Raw genomic sequence first — 18,471 nt, 5'->3', positions numbered from 1 at the left:
TTGAAATATTAAAATTACTCTTTATGATAATTTTTTGACCATTTTACCATTTTGTCTGAGTGTTAGAAGAATGAAAGGGGAAAAAGAGTTATGAAACTGGCACCAACCAACTGTTGAAGCTTCTGCTCTCCTATTCAAGCTCCCCCGTTCAACAATGACAATCACTGCCCGATTTCATAACCCTTTTTCCCCTTTCCTTCTATTAACACCTAGACAAAATGGGTAAAGTGGTCAAAAATATGTCATAAAGGGTAATTTTGTTATTATGAAATTATTTAATATGCACTTAATGTCATGTGACAGTGTTGGTTGACAGTCAACTAACGATAGGAACCTATTAAACACAATTTGAAAGTTTAGGGTATTGTAGAGACGCATTTTGAGATTCAGGAACTGACTTGACACAACCCCTAAAGTTCAAGGTACTATTGAGGAATTTTCCCAAAGAATAATTGTTTGCTGACGCATCCAGTAGGCAACAAACCAGGTTAGTTATTCCAGACGAAAAACGTTTTGTTGTTTAAAAAAAAAGAATAATAGCCTCAACTGTCTTGAGCTCTTTGGCATGACATGTTCTCAACACTAATTTTTAAGTAGCATCATTGGCCTTGATTCCAACCCCAGTTAGGGCTGTCAACGGGTCTAGATCAAGTTTAGGTTGAACCATTTCGAACCGATTATTAATCGGGACAAAATCATAGATCTAGAACCATCCCAGTTAATAATCGGGTCTATTAGGATTGGAAACTTTTATTTTTATTTAAATAATTACTTAAATTTTAAATTTTGATAATATAACCTTAATAAAAATGATAGAAAAATACTAAATTATTCATGTATTAATAAACTAAACATTTTAACTAATATTATCTTATTTATTATCTACCAAATTTATCATTTTAAACACAAAATATGATAAAAATTATAATAAAATTAAGAAAAATATTATATATATATTTAATAAAATAATTAGTTCTAGTGAATTAGTTTGGAACATGCAAGAATCAGAACTGGTCCAACTATTAATCAAAGACAAAATCATGGAATCAGAGCCGTTATAATCGGTTCAATCGGTTCAGGTTCATTGGGTAAACTTGACTAATTGAGAGCCCTACCCTTGTGGCAATCCTCCATCCTTAATCCCTAATAAGACAGGTTACTAGACTTGGCAATTGGGTCGAGTTCAAGTTTGAATTTGGTCAAGGCAATGTTAGGTCATACTAAATTAGGTTAGCTTGGTCAACAAAGACTAGACCCAACCCATAAATATTTAAGTTGGGTCCACAAGTTGGATGGGTCAATGGTTCAACCACCCAAGTCAATTGGTCTTTGACCAAGTCAATGGTCTTTTACCAAAAATATAGATTTAAGCATTTAGTTTGAGTAGTTCAAATAGCTCAACTATTCGATTAAACAACCCATCCCGACTTACAGAATTAGATAGGGGATCCTAGACCTCTAGACCTGTTCTTTTCAAATTGGGTTAGGTTGGGTTCATAGGTTGGGTCGACTTTTGGCAGATCTATTTTCCCATAAAAACTTATTTTGAAAAAATGATTTAATTAAATGGATGAAAAAATCAAATTGAAATTGGTTTGCATTCAGGGTTGAGGAAAGGCACAAACCTTATCAACGAGAAAAATCAACCTCCATCCTCTATCCCCAATAGAGACGGATTCCCATCGAGGAACTGAATCCTTTTTTTTTTTTGGGAAATTGTCCAAAACCCACCATCACTTTTTATGAATTCTCATAAACTCACCACAACCTTTCAAAACGTCCAAAACTCACCATGTTACTAATGGGAGTTAACACATTACCATTTTACCCTTCATAGAAAAATATAAAATATATACCTATATATTTTAATATTTTAACTACAAAAATATGAAAAAAGGAAAATGTTCAAAAAATATTTTCAAATATAAAATACATAAAAACAGAAAAATTACAAAAAAATAATAAAAAAAACTATAGAAATTGAAAACAAAATCAGAAAATAAAAATTGTAGAAAAACACAGAAATTGCAAATAAATAACAAAAAATACAGAAAATTTTATAGATTGTAGAAAATAGAAAAACGTAAAAAACAGAAATTAGAAAAAGCATTGGAAATTATAACAAAACACTAAAAATGCAAAAAAAAACAAGAAAATTGAAAACTAAAAAAGACAAAAGAAACTTGAAAAATATAAAGATTGGATAAAAACAGAAATTTCAAATATACATAAAATGATAAAAATTCAAAAATTATATATTATAGAAAAAATAAAAAATTGTAAAAAAAACACAAGAAAGTGATAAAATTTTCAAAAAGATAATAAAAACCTACACAAAAATACATAAAATGATAAATATTTAAAAATATCAACTAAAAAAGCAAAAATAAAAAAAAAAAGATTTTTTTTAATTATATATTTTAGAAAAAATAAAAAATTACAAGCAAATTAATAAAATGATAAATTTTTTCAAAAAATAAACAAAAATTAGACATTGAATCCGAAGATTGTTGCAATAGAATTTCAAAAAGAATTTCAAACAATTAGATAAACAAATACAAAAATATATTTTTTGCATAAATTTGTAGAACCCTCGATGGGGATTTACATTCCAGATTCAAAAGAATACATTGCAAATGTTTTGAAACATAAAAAATCTTTGAAATTTATGATCGTCTTCTTTCAAATCTTCAAACTAGTAGATCGTCTTCTTCAAGATCTAAGCGAGAGAGAAGGTGATACGACGACAACAAGATCCGAAGAGGGTGGTGAGGCGGCGGCAAGATCTAAGCAAGAGAGAGGGTGATGCAGTGAACCAGTGACTACATTCAAGATCTGAGCAAGAGAAGGTGGTGCGGTGGCTAGATCTAAGCGAGTGAGAGGGTGATGCAATGATTACCTTCAATATCTGAGCGAGAGAAGGTGGTGTGGCTGCCAGATCTAAGCGAGATGCAACGACTACCTTCAAGATCTGAATGAGAGAAGATGGTGTGGAGGCCAGATCTGAGCGAGAGAGGTAGAATAGAGAGAGAGAGACAAAAAAATTTGGTCTAACCCTAACCTAAATGACCATTTCCCCTAATTCACCATTCAAGGGGTAATTTGGTAAGGAAAAGTGTTATTTATGCTGACATGGCCATTTATGTTAAGAAACATTAACGGTGCACTAACGGAAGGTGAGTTTTGGAAAATAAAACTCATCTGACATGGTGAGTTTTGGATGTTTTGAAAAGTTGTGGTGGGTTTAAGAGAATTCATAAAAAGTGATGGTGGGTTTGGGGCAATTTCCCTTTCTTTTATTTAAAAGGGGAATTTTCAGTTTAGTATCCTAAACTTTGGGGGTAGTGTCAAGTTAGTACCCAAACTTCAAAACGTTACATACATAAATCGACATATTAAATGACACAAATACCCTTTGAACGTCATTTAATTTTCTTTACAATGCCCTTTGTGAAAATAAAAGAAATGACACGTTTTGAAGACGCCCACAATCATATAAATTTCCGTATACCTGAGAAGGAACAATCTAAAGAATTAAAAAAATTAAGAAAAATTAACTTGTTTGTACAAATTACTTTAAATTCAATCCTTATTATATATTTGGATAAATACGGAAGACCAGCTCTATTGCAATATCTTAACCGCACAAAGCGGACTTCAGGATCATTAACATTAATTGGTAAAAGAAATACTAAACAGGGAAACTAAGTAAAGAAATGAAAAGCTAAGGTAAAACATCATTGTGAAGAAATGGACAAAGAGATCCAACATCTTAACAGAGCAGAAATATCTAGTTTCTGATTCACAGAACGTTATGGATCCTCCTTGCGACTACCCCTTCCCCATCCCACCTGTGACTCTCCTAAACCTAAGCTTTTTAGCAAATTTGCATCCCCAAATTCAGTACTATACATACATAAGTGAATCAGTTATCCAAATTAAAGAAAATAAATAGTTCCTTACCAAATGTATATGCAGTTGGATACATGGATCACTCGAGAAGACTGTTCCTAAATATAATGGTGTTATCATTGATGCATTCCCAATCTGATACCTTGTTCCTCGCAATCTCCTTTGCATTCAGAGGCCTTAATCTTACAGAAACAAAAATCTTCTCTTTTCAGGTACCTTAATTTTTCCTGCACCTTCTCCCAATGCACAGGTTCCTCCCCACCAATTTGCCCCATATCTACACCCCTACTGGCTATCACCTCCTAGAGCCAGAATTAAAGGGGGGATATGGATGGTAAGTGGTTCAGATGAATGGCAACGGTACTCACTGCAAGATGGTTCAAATGCTATAAACGAGGTTGTACTCGTATACAACATTAGACCCAACCTCCATTATAACCTTATTGTCTACAACTGCTACCTAATGATAACTTAGTTCTAATTAAGCCCTGTTGATTAATTCATCATTGTCGGTTTGAATGTCAAGGAGACTCAAAATCGCGACCTCTTGTGCTTTGAGATGAAGTTATGTTGTTTTATGCATTTAAATAGCCAGTGATTTGGATTTCTCGGAGATGGTCGTCCACATACATTATAGACAGTTTCAGCTTTCTTCCTACTATTTTTCCTTTCATGTTTTCCCGGGCACTAAAAATTTCACTAGTTATATCATAGAACATTCCTGGAGAACCTACAAGCATCAAAAGTTCAACTTTGAGTTCTCCCTTGTTTTCGAGGAATGTTAGATATTAAGATCTGCGCCAACTTTTTCAGCAATGTAGTTCAGTTGGAGTTCCAATTGTACCATCGGAAAAGTTGGTAGAATTTCTGACTGAATTCGTCTTTTCAACCATTTCGTCGTATTGACGGATTATTAACGACATAAATTAAATTGACAGTTTTTAGAAGTTTAGGAAATGCATTGACATGTTTTAAAGTTCAATACTAACTTGAAACTACCCCCAAAGTTTAGGGTACTAAACTGAAATTTTCCCTATTTAAAAACTTGCTTTGAAAAAAAGAATCTCCATTCTTGCCCCCCACAACCAAAATTCTTTTAACCAAAAAGAACAAGGGAGTGATTCGGATTACATGTCATGTGGAAAAAAAAAAACACTCCCCAACAACCAAAGTTTTGTTGTACCAATGCAGAAGTATGAGAGTGCAAATGAATTAAAAGCAAATTCCAACAACATAGATTTTCCCTTATTTGCAATGCAATGAAGTATAAAATAAAACTTGAAACAAAGTAAAATCGAAGGTAAAAGTAAATCAAAAGTTGCACTCCTATACATTTATACTAGTGCAAATGAATTTGTACTGTAAACAAATAGAAGTATCTTTTACTTTGAGGAACAAAACAAGTGAAAAAAAAATTGAACCTAAGGTCGCGATTGGTTGTAGTAGTGTGAATCTGAGCCAAATTCAAATTTTGTACTTGGTTCAGTTTTGCCTTTGATTATTTATAATTATGAATTGCACCCTTACCTTATACAAAATTTGTATTTTTATCTGATTTCCACTCACTAAAATGTAAATTTTGCATCACCTTCCTCCTACCTTATTCTCTCTCATATAAATCGGGGACCATGTTATCTTGCTTCTTCCTCATTATTCTCAAACAAATAATCCTCCTCCAACCTCCATCTATTGCATATAAAGGTGGAATCATACCATTTTACTTCCTATTTTACTTTTTGCATGCAAATAAAACAAGGTAACAAATTTGAAACAAAAATAATCCCAAATTTGCACTCCCATACATTTATTCCAACGCAAATGAAATTTGCACTACAATCAAATGCAACCTAAAAATGTTATTACTCAATGTTGCTATAAGTGTTTGGTCAGAAACTAAAACATATATTCTCATGCTTATTAGCTCTAGTAAAAAAATAAAAATAATAAAAAAAAGAAACTATAAACTAAGGATCCATTTTGTTCATAGGAATAGAGGTCTAGAATGGGAATTGGAATTTCAATTAATTCTAACTGTTTTGGTTGGGTAGAATTGGAACCTAATTCCCATTATTGATGGAATGGCATTCCCCCATTTAAGGGAATGGTCATTTTCTCTCCCTCCCTTGGGAATGAAAATCCCATTCCAACTGATTCCGATTCTGATTCTGAGAGATTTTGATTCCAATTCCAACTGCAAATCAAATGGACCCTAAAAATTTGAACCTAACAAACTATATGGGTAACTATCAACCTTATTGCTTTGGCTGGATGGACCAATCTCCACAGCATATAGGGAGAGGGTGTTTTTCTGCTGAACTAAACCAAACAAAAAACATTAGATGAAATGCTTTTTGTTTTCTTTTATAGGTCCGTAGATGAATTGCTAAGAGCGGATATGTCTTGTAAAGATGTACATGTAGAAAATAGTTGTAAACAACTAGAAACATATATAATTAGAGGCATAGGTCAGAGGCGTTTGATAAAAAATGCCTCTATAAATGTCCAATACAACGGTTCTAATGGATTATTATTGAGACACTTCATGGATGTTATTTTTATGCCCCAATTACTTTGAAGGTATTTTTGGTATTAAATATAATTTATGAAATGGTAGGAGTTGTCCATTTTTTCTGTCATTTTCATGCCTAAGTGAAAATTTTAGAGGCATGATTATGTGCCTTAATATCTTATTTTTTGAGGCATTTGTTAGATGTGCCTCTAATTATTAGTCAAGTGCCTCTATAACATTTAGAGGCAATCACCTCAATGCCTCTTATTCTTTTTAGAGGCATTTTTTTCTATTTTTAGATGCATTTTTTGTTGCTTCTATAGATGATTTTTCTAGTAGTGGTTATTTGGAATTTCCAAACAATTTTTGAAGTCTTACACAATATTCCTTACTTATCACTCCAATTAGGCATTCATCTCCCAATAGAATTTTGTTCAAGGTTGCTTGCATGCTTCTCTTGAGATAAGGTCAAAGAGGATGATGAAGCTTCTAACACGTTTACTAGTTCTGCCTTCTATTAACCCATGTCATAGGCATCTTTCCCCCTATGGCTACCTTGAGCTCTAATAATGTTTTCATGGTCGTCACATAAGAATCAATAAGAACTTTTAAGGAGAAGGGATCTTATGGATTTGATCAAATGATGCATCTTTAAGTTTGGTTAGCAAAGTGTGGTTTAATGACCTTATAACTTCTTGAAAGGGGCTAAAAGGGCTTCCTTTCTTTTTCACCAAACTAGCATTTGTGGCAAGTTGATCCCCTAAAGGCTTTGATGAACGCTCCATCCCATTGCTTCTTTTGAAACCTAATGGGAAAATCATTTAATTAGAAAAAAATACCTTCATAAAGGAATTGATAAAAAGATACAAAAAGAGTAAAGTATTATGGACTTATCTCCTTGCATAGACTTTAGGGTGAAAGAGCAGTTATTGGAATGAACATCAGAAGATTGCCTCGGGACTTGGATAGTACTACCTTCTAGGATTTATACCTTTCTCTTCAACTTTAGGCTCCTCTTGGGTTTATTTGTTGCACATGCTTACCTCCCAGAGTGGGAAGGGCGTGATTAATTGCATCAGCATTATCGTGAGTGATGTTTTAAAAAATGAGCCATTGACTTGTCGCTTTATGAGACACTTTTGCTCTTCTTTGTAGGGGGTTCTCCTTCACCTTTCATTTGACGCTTGAAATTGCAATGATCATTGTTGTGGTCACTACCTTCCACCTCTTTAGTAGCTTCAACTGGTAGGACATTAACCTCTTGTAGCAAATCTCTAGAGCTCGGTCCCTTACATGAGATTAATGACATAAATGGCCTCAAGATGGGGTCTGAATCATGAAGAGTGCATGGAAAAGGAACATCCTTCTTACTAAAATCCTTAAGGGAAGAAGGGTCTTTTGGGACGTTGTCATCCACGTTGCCACCTTCACTATTTGAGGTTCAACAAGAGGAATAAGACTAAGTATTTTCTTGCTTATGGAGTCCATGTTATTAGCAAGATCCTTTAGATTGTGATCAAAATGGTTCTTAACAATTCTAGCCTACTAAGCAACATAGTGCTTTATTACATGGACTTTATTGTTCAAAGCAGGCCACTAAGTGATTGTTGCTTTACACCAATATTCCTTGTAAATGCTACATTTTCATAAGAACACAAGCTACTTGTTGTCCTGATGTCCTTCTATAGAGTTCCTGAAAGATCTTGACAATAGACAAATTATTTGGCAAAGCGATGAGAGTTATGTAGTTCCACTATGTAATGGACAAGATACTCAAAGTCATTGCAATTAAAAATATGATTGAAGTCATCAAGAAGGGTTGTCAAAGAGCTCTATTTTTTCGTTGTAGGAGTCCAACTGAGTCCTTTGCATATTTAGAAGACTTCTTTGCTAGTTGATGCATCGTAAGTCCTATATCGGTAGCAACCTCCACAACAACACATTAAAGGCTTAGTTCTAATGTAATCAAGAGCCACAACCGCCTTGGACTCTCCTATGTTTATCTCCTTAGAATGTAATCAAGTTCGGATGTAACTCAAACTCTCTATAACACCTATATATACATGTAAATACTCAGATAATAAATCAAGTCATTAAAACTCTCTTTGAGCATTCAATCTATTTATATTTCATGGTATCAAAGCCAACAATGGCACTTAATGGTCAAGGTAGCCTCTCATTCCAATCTGATGTTGTAGTAGTTTCTAAATAGTCAAATACTAGTCTACCTTCATTCCTTACCACTTCAATCACTGTAATGCCCAATGTCATGACCAATGAGAACTACAACATCTGGCGAGCTCAGTTCTTTCCCATCTTTATTGCTCATGATGTTATGTGCCTTGTTGATGGTTCAATGACCTAGCCACCCCCAAAATTGTAGATACCCTAAATCCCACTATGATGATTGATAACCCTCTAGAAGATACATGGCGGCACTTTGATCAACTCGTGTTGAGCTGGATCATCTCTTCCTTATTAGAAAGTGTTACAGCCTAGGTTGTTGGGCTCCCAACAACAACTGCAGTATGACAAGACCTTTCCAGAATGTATAGATCACCTTCTTGAGCATGTGTGTTTTATCTACAACTCTAGCTTCAAACCATGAAGAAGGGCGGGAGCCCTATGCATGAATACATCCAAAAAGCTAACTATTTTGCTGACTGCCTTGTAGTAGTCTCTAAACCTGTTTCGGATAATGACATGATATTATATCTTCTTGCTGGCCTCAGGCCGGGATATGATTCATCTGTAACTTCTCTTACTACAAGATTAGATGTAGATTCTCTCACCCTTGAAGATTTGTAGGGACTTCTTATAAGCCATGAAATTTGACTTCAACAACAACACCAACATCCATCTGGTTTAGATCCAATTTCTTCTGCAGCCAATATGGCTCATGATGGAAATCGTAACGGTCCACATCAGATTAGTGGACGAGGGTTGAATAATGGTGGTCGTGGTTCCCAGAACAACAATAAGGGTGGACAAGGTCACGGTTCTGGTGGTCATGGCCATGGTTAGAATTTCAATAATTATCACTCAAACAGTGGAGTTGTTTGTCAACTTTACAATCGTCCTGGTCATGTTGTACTCACTTGCCGTCGACAGTTCAATGTCTCATTTCATAGTGAACAAAACAATACTTCTATGCAAGCCTATCATGCCAATACAACAATGCTTCCTTCAACATTTGATCCTAATTGGTATCCTGATTCAGGCTAACAAATCATTTGACATCGGATCTCAACAACCTATGATCACAAATGGATTATAGTGGTACAAATCAAATACAAGTCAGCAATGGTTCAGGTTTGGCTATAGTGGTATGATCTCAGCATTCTTCTTTTATTCACAAGAATAGTATGTTTATCTTAACAACTTACTTCTTGTTCCTTCTATTTCAAAGAATCTATTATTTGTATTTCAGTTTACAAAAGATAATAACTTGTTTGAATTCCATCCATCATTTTTTGTTGTTAAGGATCCTATCACAGGGAAGGAAGTGCTCTGTGGTCCTAATGTTAATGATCTTTATCGCCTAGTTCCTTCAACAACTATTTCCTCCAATAGTTTTTCTCCTCAACTTTGTAGTAGTGTTCGTGTCAGCTCTTTTCAGTGGCATGCCTGTTTGGGCCATCCGGCTCTTTGTGTGGTTTGTCAAGTTCTTGCATCATTAGGTGTTGATACAAATAATGATATGTCTAGTTCTCTTTGCTATTTTTGCCAATGTGCCAAGGGGCATCAGTTACCCTTTTTCCTTCGAATTTTCAATCTTGTTTCCCTCTTGAATTAGTTTTGTTCGATTCATGGGGTTCTTCTCCTTATAGTTTAAATAATGGATACCGCTATTATGTTGATCATTTTTCTCCAAAATTTCATATCCCTTAAATCCCACTATGATGATTGATAACCCTCTAGAAGATACATGGTGGCGCTTTGATCAGCTCATGTTGAGCTGGATCATCTCTTCCTTATTATAAAGTGTTACAGCCTAGGTTGTTGGGCTCCCAACAACAACTGCAGTATGGCAAGACCTTTCTAAAACGTATGGATCACCTTCTTGAGCACGTGTGTTTCAACTACGACTCTAGCTTCAAACCTTGAAGAAGGGTGAGAGCCCTATGCATGAATACATCTAGAAAGCTAACTATTTTGTTGACTACCTTATAGTAGTCTTTGAACTTGTTTTGAATAATGATATGATATTATATCTTCTTGTTGGCCTCAGGTTGGGATATCAATCATTTGTTACTTCTCTTACTACAAGATTAGATGTAGATTTTCTCACCTTTGAAGATCTGTAGGGACTTCTTATAAGCCATGAAATTTGACTTCAGCAACAACACCAACATCCATCTGGTTTAGATCCAATTTCTCCTGCATCCAATATGGCTCATGTTGGAAATCGTAACAGTCCACATTAGATTAGTGGACGAGGGTTGAATAATGGTGGTCGTGGTTCCCAAAACAACAATAGGGGTGGACAAGGTCACGGTTCTGGTGGTCATGGCCATGGTCAGAATTTCAATAATTATCACTCAAACAATGGAGTTGTTTGTCAATTTTGCAACCATCCTGGTCATGTTGTACTCACTTGCCGTCGACAATTCGATGTCTCCTTTCATGGTGAACAGAACAATACTTCTATGCAAGCCTATCATGCCAACACAACAATGCTTCCTTCAACATTTAATCTTAATTGGTATCTTGATTCGGGCTCAACAGATCATATGACATCAGATCTCAGCAACCTACGATCACAAACGAATTATAGTGGTACGGATCAAGTACAAGTAAGCAATGGTTCAGGTTTGGCTATTAGTCATGTTGGGCATTCCACTTTTTCTCACAAGAATCGTATGTTTCATCTTAACAACTTACTTCTTGTTCCTTCCATTTCTAAGAATTTGTCATCTGTATCATAGTTTACAAAAGATAATAACTTGGTGTTTGAATTCCATCCATCATTTTTTGTTGTTAAGGATCCTATCACAAGGAAGGAAGTGCTCCGTGGTCCCAATGTTAATGATCTTTATCGCCTAGTTCCTTCAACAACTATTTCCTCTAATAGTTTTTCTCCTCAACATTTTAGCAGTGTTCGTGTTAGCTCTTTTCAGTGGCATGCCTGTTTGGGCCATCCGACTGTGTGGTTTGTCAAATTCTTGCATCATTAGGTGTTGATACAAATAATGATATGCCTAGTTCTCTTTGCTATTCTTGCCAATGTGCCATGGGGCATCGGTTACCATTTTGCCTTTGAATTTTTAGTCTTGTTTCCCTCTTGAATTAGTTATGTCCGATGTATGGGGTCCTTCTCCTTATAGTTCAAATAATGGATACCGCTATTATGTTATCTTTGTTGATCATTTTTCTTGTTTCACGTGGTTATATCCTATTGCTTGCAAATCAGATTTGTTTACTATTTTTCTTCAATTTCAACACAATGTGGAGAACGTTTTTTCTAATAAAATCAAGTATTTTCAAAGTGATTGGGGAGGAGAATTCTAATAACTCTCCAAACACTTTGTTGAATGCGGTATCTCTCATCGGGTGTCATGCCCTCACACCCATTAGCAAAATGGTGTTGCTGAACACAAGCACCCCCACACCACTGAGACTACCTTGGCCCTCCTTAGTCATGCTTCTCTTCCCTTTCAGTTCTGGGATGATGTTGCTCACTGTGTTGTATATTTAATTAATTGCCTTCCATCTCCTTTGACTAGAAATCTCTCTCCTTTTGAAAAACTCTTTGGTCGCCCACCTAACTATACCATTCTTCGAACCTTTGGGTGTGCTTGTTACCCTCTGTTAAGGCCATATAATCATTTTAAATTTCAATACAGATTTGATCACTATGCATTTTCTTGGTTATAGTGCTATGCACAAAGGATATAGGTGTTATTTTCCTACTATAGGCCAACTGATTGTTTCTTCGCATGTACACTTTGATTAAGGTTGTTTTCCATTTGTAGAGAACTCACCACAACAATCACATTCCATATGGCTCACGGGTACTTTTATTTCTGTTCCATCCACTAAAAGAGGAATAAGTGCATGACTTTCAATGAAGGTCTACACTCACAAAAAATATGATATGATGATTATCACTTTGATTGATAGTTTGTATGACATTTTTTAAAATCGGATCGGAAAAATTAGGAACCGGTCATTTGACTGGTTTTGTTGTACCCCAAAACTATTTTTGGCAAAAAAATCATTGATTTAGTTAGTGAACCGTTGACCTGAGTGGTCGAATCATCAAACCATAGACTTGAACAATAGTTTTTGGCTGTTTTTTTATTTTCTTTTAATTTTTTAATTTTTTTTCTGTCAAAGTGAACTGTTTGTTTGGATTGAATGGTCGGACTGTTTGACCCAAGAACTGGACCCAGAATGGTTTCTTGTTCGGTCCGATTTTAAAACCTTGGTTTTTACTCTTCACAAAAATGACATGAATCTTGTGACTTTTGACAATGACTTTCACTCAACAATTCATCAAGTAGGCCCTGCATGTCTGCTAGGTTAATATGCACGGGTTGGATTCGTACATTCGGTCATTACAAGTCTCATTCGTGGAGCAGTTCATTTTAGGGTAAATTACAAAGACCCCCTTCCGTTAGCCGTCTGTCCAAAAAGGTCATTTCAATATTTTTTAATCTCCATAATACCCTTGTAATAATTATTTGGATGAGAAAAACACTATTCATCTTCCCCGACCTCATGATACACTAACAACAACGGCAGTAATCCCCTCTACAGTAGATTCCTTCACATTTCTCTCTCTCTCTCTCCCCCGATCTCTCTTCTTCCCCTTCCCCTTAACAACGTTGAGATTGAACCCATTTAATTCAATCCCGATCTCTCTCTCTCTCTCTCTCTCTCTCTCTCCATTTGTCTGCTTCCCTAACTAGTTCAAAACTTTCAACCTATCCTCAAATGCAGCCGGATAACGATTCTCTGGTGCAAGCCTAGCCGATGGCGATGACAATTACATCACACAACTTGGTGATCCGTCTACAAAAGTAATCATTGGCCGTGGAATCTTTACTCCCTGCAACAAATCCGCCACCATGAAATTGCAACATGATAGGCAACTTCTGACAAGTCTGGTGGTTATTCTCTAGGGATGGGGAGTAACCTCTATAAGAAGCAGTTTCATGCTTAGAATTCAAGCTCTCAGCATCGATGCTGCTACTATAGTTGTTCCTACGATTCAGGTTGGTTTTGGGCGTCCCAGGAGCGCCATAGCTGTTACGACAAAGATTCTGGAGGTTGGGATTTGCATCGAGAGTGGCAGAAGTTGAATCGAGATCTAATGATCTGCAAGAGGTCCTAGCCCTAGCCCTAGAATTGGAATGAGATTTAGAATCAGCGGCGGTGAGGCAGGTGTCGGGGAGGAAAATTCAAACGGAAGGGAGGTGAAGGCATCTCTATGGATGTCCTTGGTGGCAACACCATCGGTAAAGGAAGGATTAGCAGTGATGACGGGGTCTTTAGGTCAGGATGTGATGCCGGAAGGATTGTTATCATCAAATATACTTTGAGTTCAGTTTTGCAAACGGTGTTTCAGTAGGAATTTTACAGTGTAGAGCTTTACAACAATGCTTGGCATTTCTTTCTCTCTCTCTCCCCCCTCTCTGTTGTTTGCAAAAGCTAGAGTGCAGATAGGAGAGGGATACAATTTATGAATTACAATTACCTTCTTCTTCTTCTTCTTCTCCTCCGATGTTACATTTATGGCATGGAAACAATTTTTTTTTCAAACAAGATGAAGATGGAGGAGATCGGTTCAATTCAATATTTATCAATGGTGTACGAAGGACTACAAAGGAGAGAGAGAGAGAGAGAAAAAAAAGAAATGGTATGAAATCGAAAGGGGTCGGTCTCTCCCCTCTTGACTCTGTTTCTCGATCAGATAGGACAATAGATTGTACAATTGTGGTTGGCTTGCTAATATGCGTGGTTGAAAAACATTGGGAGCCATGGCGAGGTTCATTTGTTAATTGTTACCTTCCATCTCGTGAGGTCGAGAAGATGAATAGTATTTTTCTCGACCAAATAGTTATTACAAGGGTAATGTGGGGATTAAAAAAAATATTGTAACGACTTTGTCACAAAACAAAGTACATGGGATCTTTGTCACATACCCCATTGTACAAGGGGTCTTTGTAATTTACTCTTCATTTTATTCAGTATAGCATACGATTGTGAAGCCATTCATGTAACCCTATTGAACTTGACATCACATGCAGAAATTTCTATGGAAAAGTATGGACAAGCTTAATGCAGATTTCCGATTTCCACTGTAGAGCTATAAAAATTCAAAATGTCAACAATCCACACTCTATGCACTAACGCTTGCCCGTGAATTGGCATCAATTCTGAGTTGGCACCTACCCTAATAGTACTTTAGGCCTACAAATTCTGACCCCGGGATGAATCACCATTCTCCCAAATTTCTATGATGAAAGCATTGATATACATATAGGATTTATGAGTTTTTTAGTTCCAGGTGTAGACACGTATAGCTCATGCAGACTCCCTAAGTATACTCTAACATCAAAATAATACCACAAAATCACTTATAAGTCACCTATAGTTACCCTGAGCTACGATGGACCCACAACGCACTAGATGATACCACGATAAACCCACGACTCGTAATCCGACTCTGGGAAGCGGGTCTAGGGAGGACAATGGGCCGAGCCCATTGCAAGGCCCTTATGTGCCCAAACACACGCAAGCCCATAATGATGAAGCACTTTATAGATCACCACGGGGCATTAACAAATACTAACCTTCAGATGATGACATCATCGTTTCCACGTAAGATTAGTTGTGGCGTGCAGGAGGGTAGTAGCACACATGAATAATGAGGAATCTTGAGGATAAGGAAAGCTGATCCTCGAGAACATATTTATGAGACATGTGGCGATGCCCAGTAGCGTACCCAATAATTACCAACAAACAATATATTCCCTTCCCCAATACGAAACAAAGATCCTGGTCTCCTACCTTTTAAGATCTCGGGATCTTCTTCATAAATAGAGGGTCCTCCCCACATCAAGGGGCATCGAAATCCTCAATATCCTAGCTATTGATACCCTGGAATCCATAACTCTCTCATCTTCTTCTCCTAGTCCCATACCAAGAGACCTTCGCACCCTTTGGAGGCTCTCCTTCATCCTTCAAAGAGACCACCCTCTTTTCTAGCCTTACATCTCAGTCCTACACCAAGCATCTCATTGATGCTCACCAACTAGGCAAGATCTCTATAAGTATCTCAATTAAGTAATCTTCCAACATGAAACTTTCGTCATCATGTTGATGAGGGGGCAGTAGGCACATAAAATTTTGTGCAACGTGTCAACATCTTAAATGGGCTAAATTTGGAATTCTAAGATGGAAGCCTAAAGTTACTAGAAACTCAACTCTACAAAACAAATTTCAAATTCAATAAAGTCAAGTAGGGCTATCAATGGGTCAGGTTTACCCGATAGACTCGAATCGTCTGAACCATATTTAATGGTTCTGGTTATGTGATTCATTTTGACGGGTCGATTCTAGTTTTATTTTTTGTGTCCCGATTAATATCGGTTTGGGATCGGTTTTGGCTGTCCCGAACTGGCTAGACCCGAACTGATTACATATACATGTTTTAGAGTTATAGGTACATGCCTAAAATTGTAATTTTACTTTAATTATTTTATAGCAAGAAATTTCAATTCTTGATGTTTACTGTAGGCTGTTTACAGATTGATTTTTAGCAAGATTATTCATATCTAGTGATAACAAGGTTTTTTTTTTGACAAATATCTACTGATAACAAGTTATTGAACAAAATGTTATTTTCTTATCAAATTAGCATCAAGTAAGTCCTTTTTTGCTGTTGTATTCATTAGTATATTAGTTAATTAATAATTTAATATAGATTTTTATTAATATAGAATATCTTATAAAAAATTACAGGTCTTACCATCTTAAGTATGGGTTTTTATTTAAATTGTGTTGGACCTGATTGGCCCATCGGTTTGGTATCAGTTGTGAAATAATAGAACCGATTGGGTTTGGTTTGGTTCCGGTATATCGGTTTTAGCTGTCAATTTGGAACGGTTCTACCCTATCCTAAACCAGACCCAGACCGTTGACAACCCTAGAGTCAAGTGGAACCCACTAAAAGAGTCCCTAAACTCCCAAAATTATCTAGAAATAAATCTAGATAAAAAGATAAGGCTAAATAAATCATGTTCAAGATGGTTATTCTAGCCTTAGCACTATAGATAAGCAAATAAGGAGAAACCTCATCTCCTAATCATATGGGACCCATAAGTTGAAGGTGATTAGTTGAAGCTCCAACAGATAAGTTTTCCCTAAGAAGTTTGAGACCAACTAAGGTGGCATTTGGTAGCATTGAATCGAGCTATGAACACTAAAAATCTTGCTTTTTCAGAGGTCAAAGGTCGTTCGGTTGCACCTCTAAATTGCTCATCTAAATACCAAAAGTACCTCTGAATCATTAAACACCGAATCTACCTCCAAGTTCATTTGGAGGTAGTAGACGAAATGCCAGTTCCATCTATGCCTCTCTCTCTCTCTCTCTCAAAATAAAGAATGACAATAGTCTTACCTCCTCCTCCTCCTCCTTATTCTTCACAATGGTGAACAGAGGAGTTGACGAACCAGATGACTGATTGTTCTCTGTATCAAGGATAGAGAATGGAAAAAGCTTTACATTCCTTCTTCTCTAACAAGAAGGGGTGGAGATATTTGTACGAGGATGGTGATGGGAGTGGACTATGGCGGTGTGAAGAAGGTTGGTTTGCAGACTTGGTTTTGGAAGAGGGAAAGGTACAACTATTGCAAAGGTCATACTTGGAAAACCAACTTGGATTGGTTGGGTCGGTCTATGATTGTGGCAATGATGGCTTTGGAGATGTCGAAGAAGTCAAGGATGATGATCTTCTTGACAACACTACCCCTCTTTTGCAATGATTGGTTAGGGGTGGCCACGAGCTGAGCTTCTCATGAGCTATTTGATCTCAGCTTGGCTTGATTTAAACCAAGCTTTGAGCTGAGCTCGAGCTTGATATATAAGCTCTTTTACTAATTGAGCCAAGCTCGAGACAAGTGAAGTTCGGCTCGTGAGTCTCGTGAGCCTAATTGAGCCTAGTATAATAAATAAATAATTTTTTATTATATGCGTACAAACATTCATATACATACATACAAACATATATATACATGTATATATATAAATATATATATATATATATAATAAATATTTTTTTGTATGTAAAATAAAAAATATTTTTATATCTATAATTTTTATTTTTTAGGAAAAACTTGGCTAGTAGCTAGTCGAGCTCGAGCTTGAGCCTAACACTATTCTAGCGAGCCGAGCTCGAATAGCCAAGTATTTGACTCGGCTCGACTCGAATCCACCCTTATGATGGCAGATGCAGAGATATCCCTATTCATCAACTCTTCTTCTTCTTCTTCTTCTTTTACAATGAACAAAGGAGTTGACGGACATGATCATTGATGTTGCTCCTACAAACTTTGCTCATGAAGATGCCCATGTGAAAATGAAAATAAAACATTTTTGGGAGAAAAAATTCTCTCTTAAGTGAGCCCCTTTTAAAAGTTAATAAAAAATGATATCTCTACCCATCCCCTATTTTTCATCTTCACATCAATGACTAGAGATTCAACCCCATTTGAAGTTTTTGTATTTATATTTTTTTTCTTTTTTTCTCTTTTTCTAGAATTCTAAGATGTTTTTATAAATGATTTAAGATGATTTATTTATTAATTTATTTTACTATTTTTAATTTTTTTATCATTTTCACTTATTGGTTAATATTTTGTATTTATTTACAATGCTTAATTATTTTATTACAATAGTTGTAATATTTAATCATCCTTAATAGTATATTTAATATTTTTATTTATTGTTTAATATTTTTTTATTTTATGCTTTTTAAATAAGAAAGGCAAAATTTTTATTTTACATTATATTTGATAATATTAAATTTTTACTAATATTA

General features: G+C 35.8%; 1 pseudogene; it reads right to left on the bottom strand.

Annotated features, from left to right (window-relative positions):
- Positions 1-7,547: 7,547 nt before the first annotated feature.
- LOC148802292 (putative carboxylesterase 16) lies at positions 7,548-14,036 on the bottom strand (annotated as a pseudogene).
- Between the last annotated feature and the right edge of the window lie 4,435 nt (positions 14,037-18,471).

The sequence above is a fragment of the Nelumbo nucifera genome, chromosome 2, assembly GCF_055504915.1.
Source record: "Nelumbo nucifera cultivar China Antique chromosome 2, China Antique-T2T, whole genome shotgun sequence".
In the NCBI taxonomy this organism is placed as follows: domain Eukaryota; kingdom Viridiplantae; phylum Streptophyta; class Magnoliopsida; order Proteales; family Nelumbonaceae; genus Nelumbo; species Nelumbo nucifera.
The sequence above is the reverse complement of the archived record's forward strand: the minus strand, read 5'-3'. Positions and strand labels throughout refer to the sequence as shown.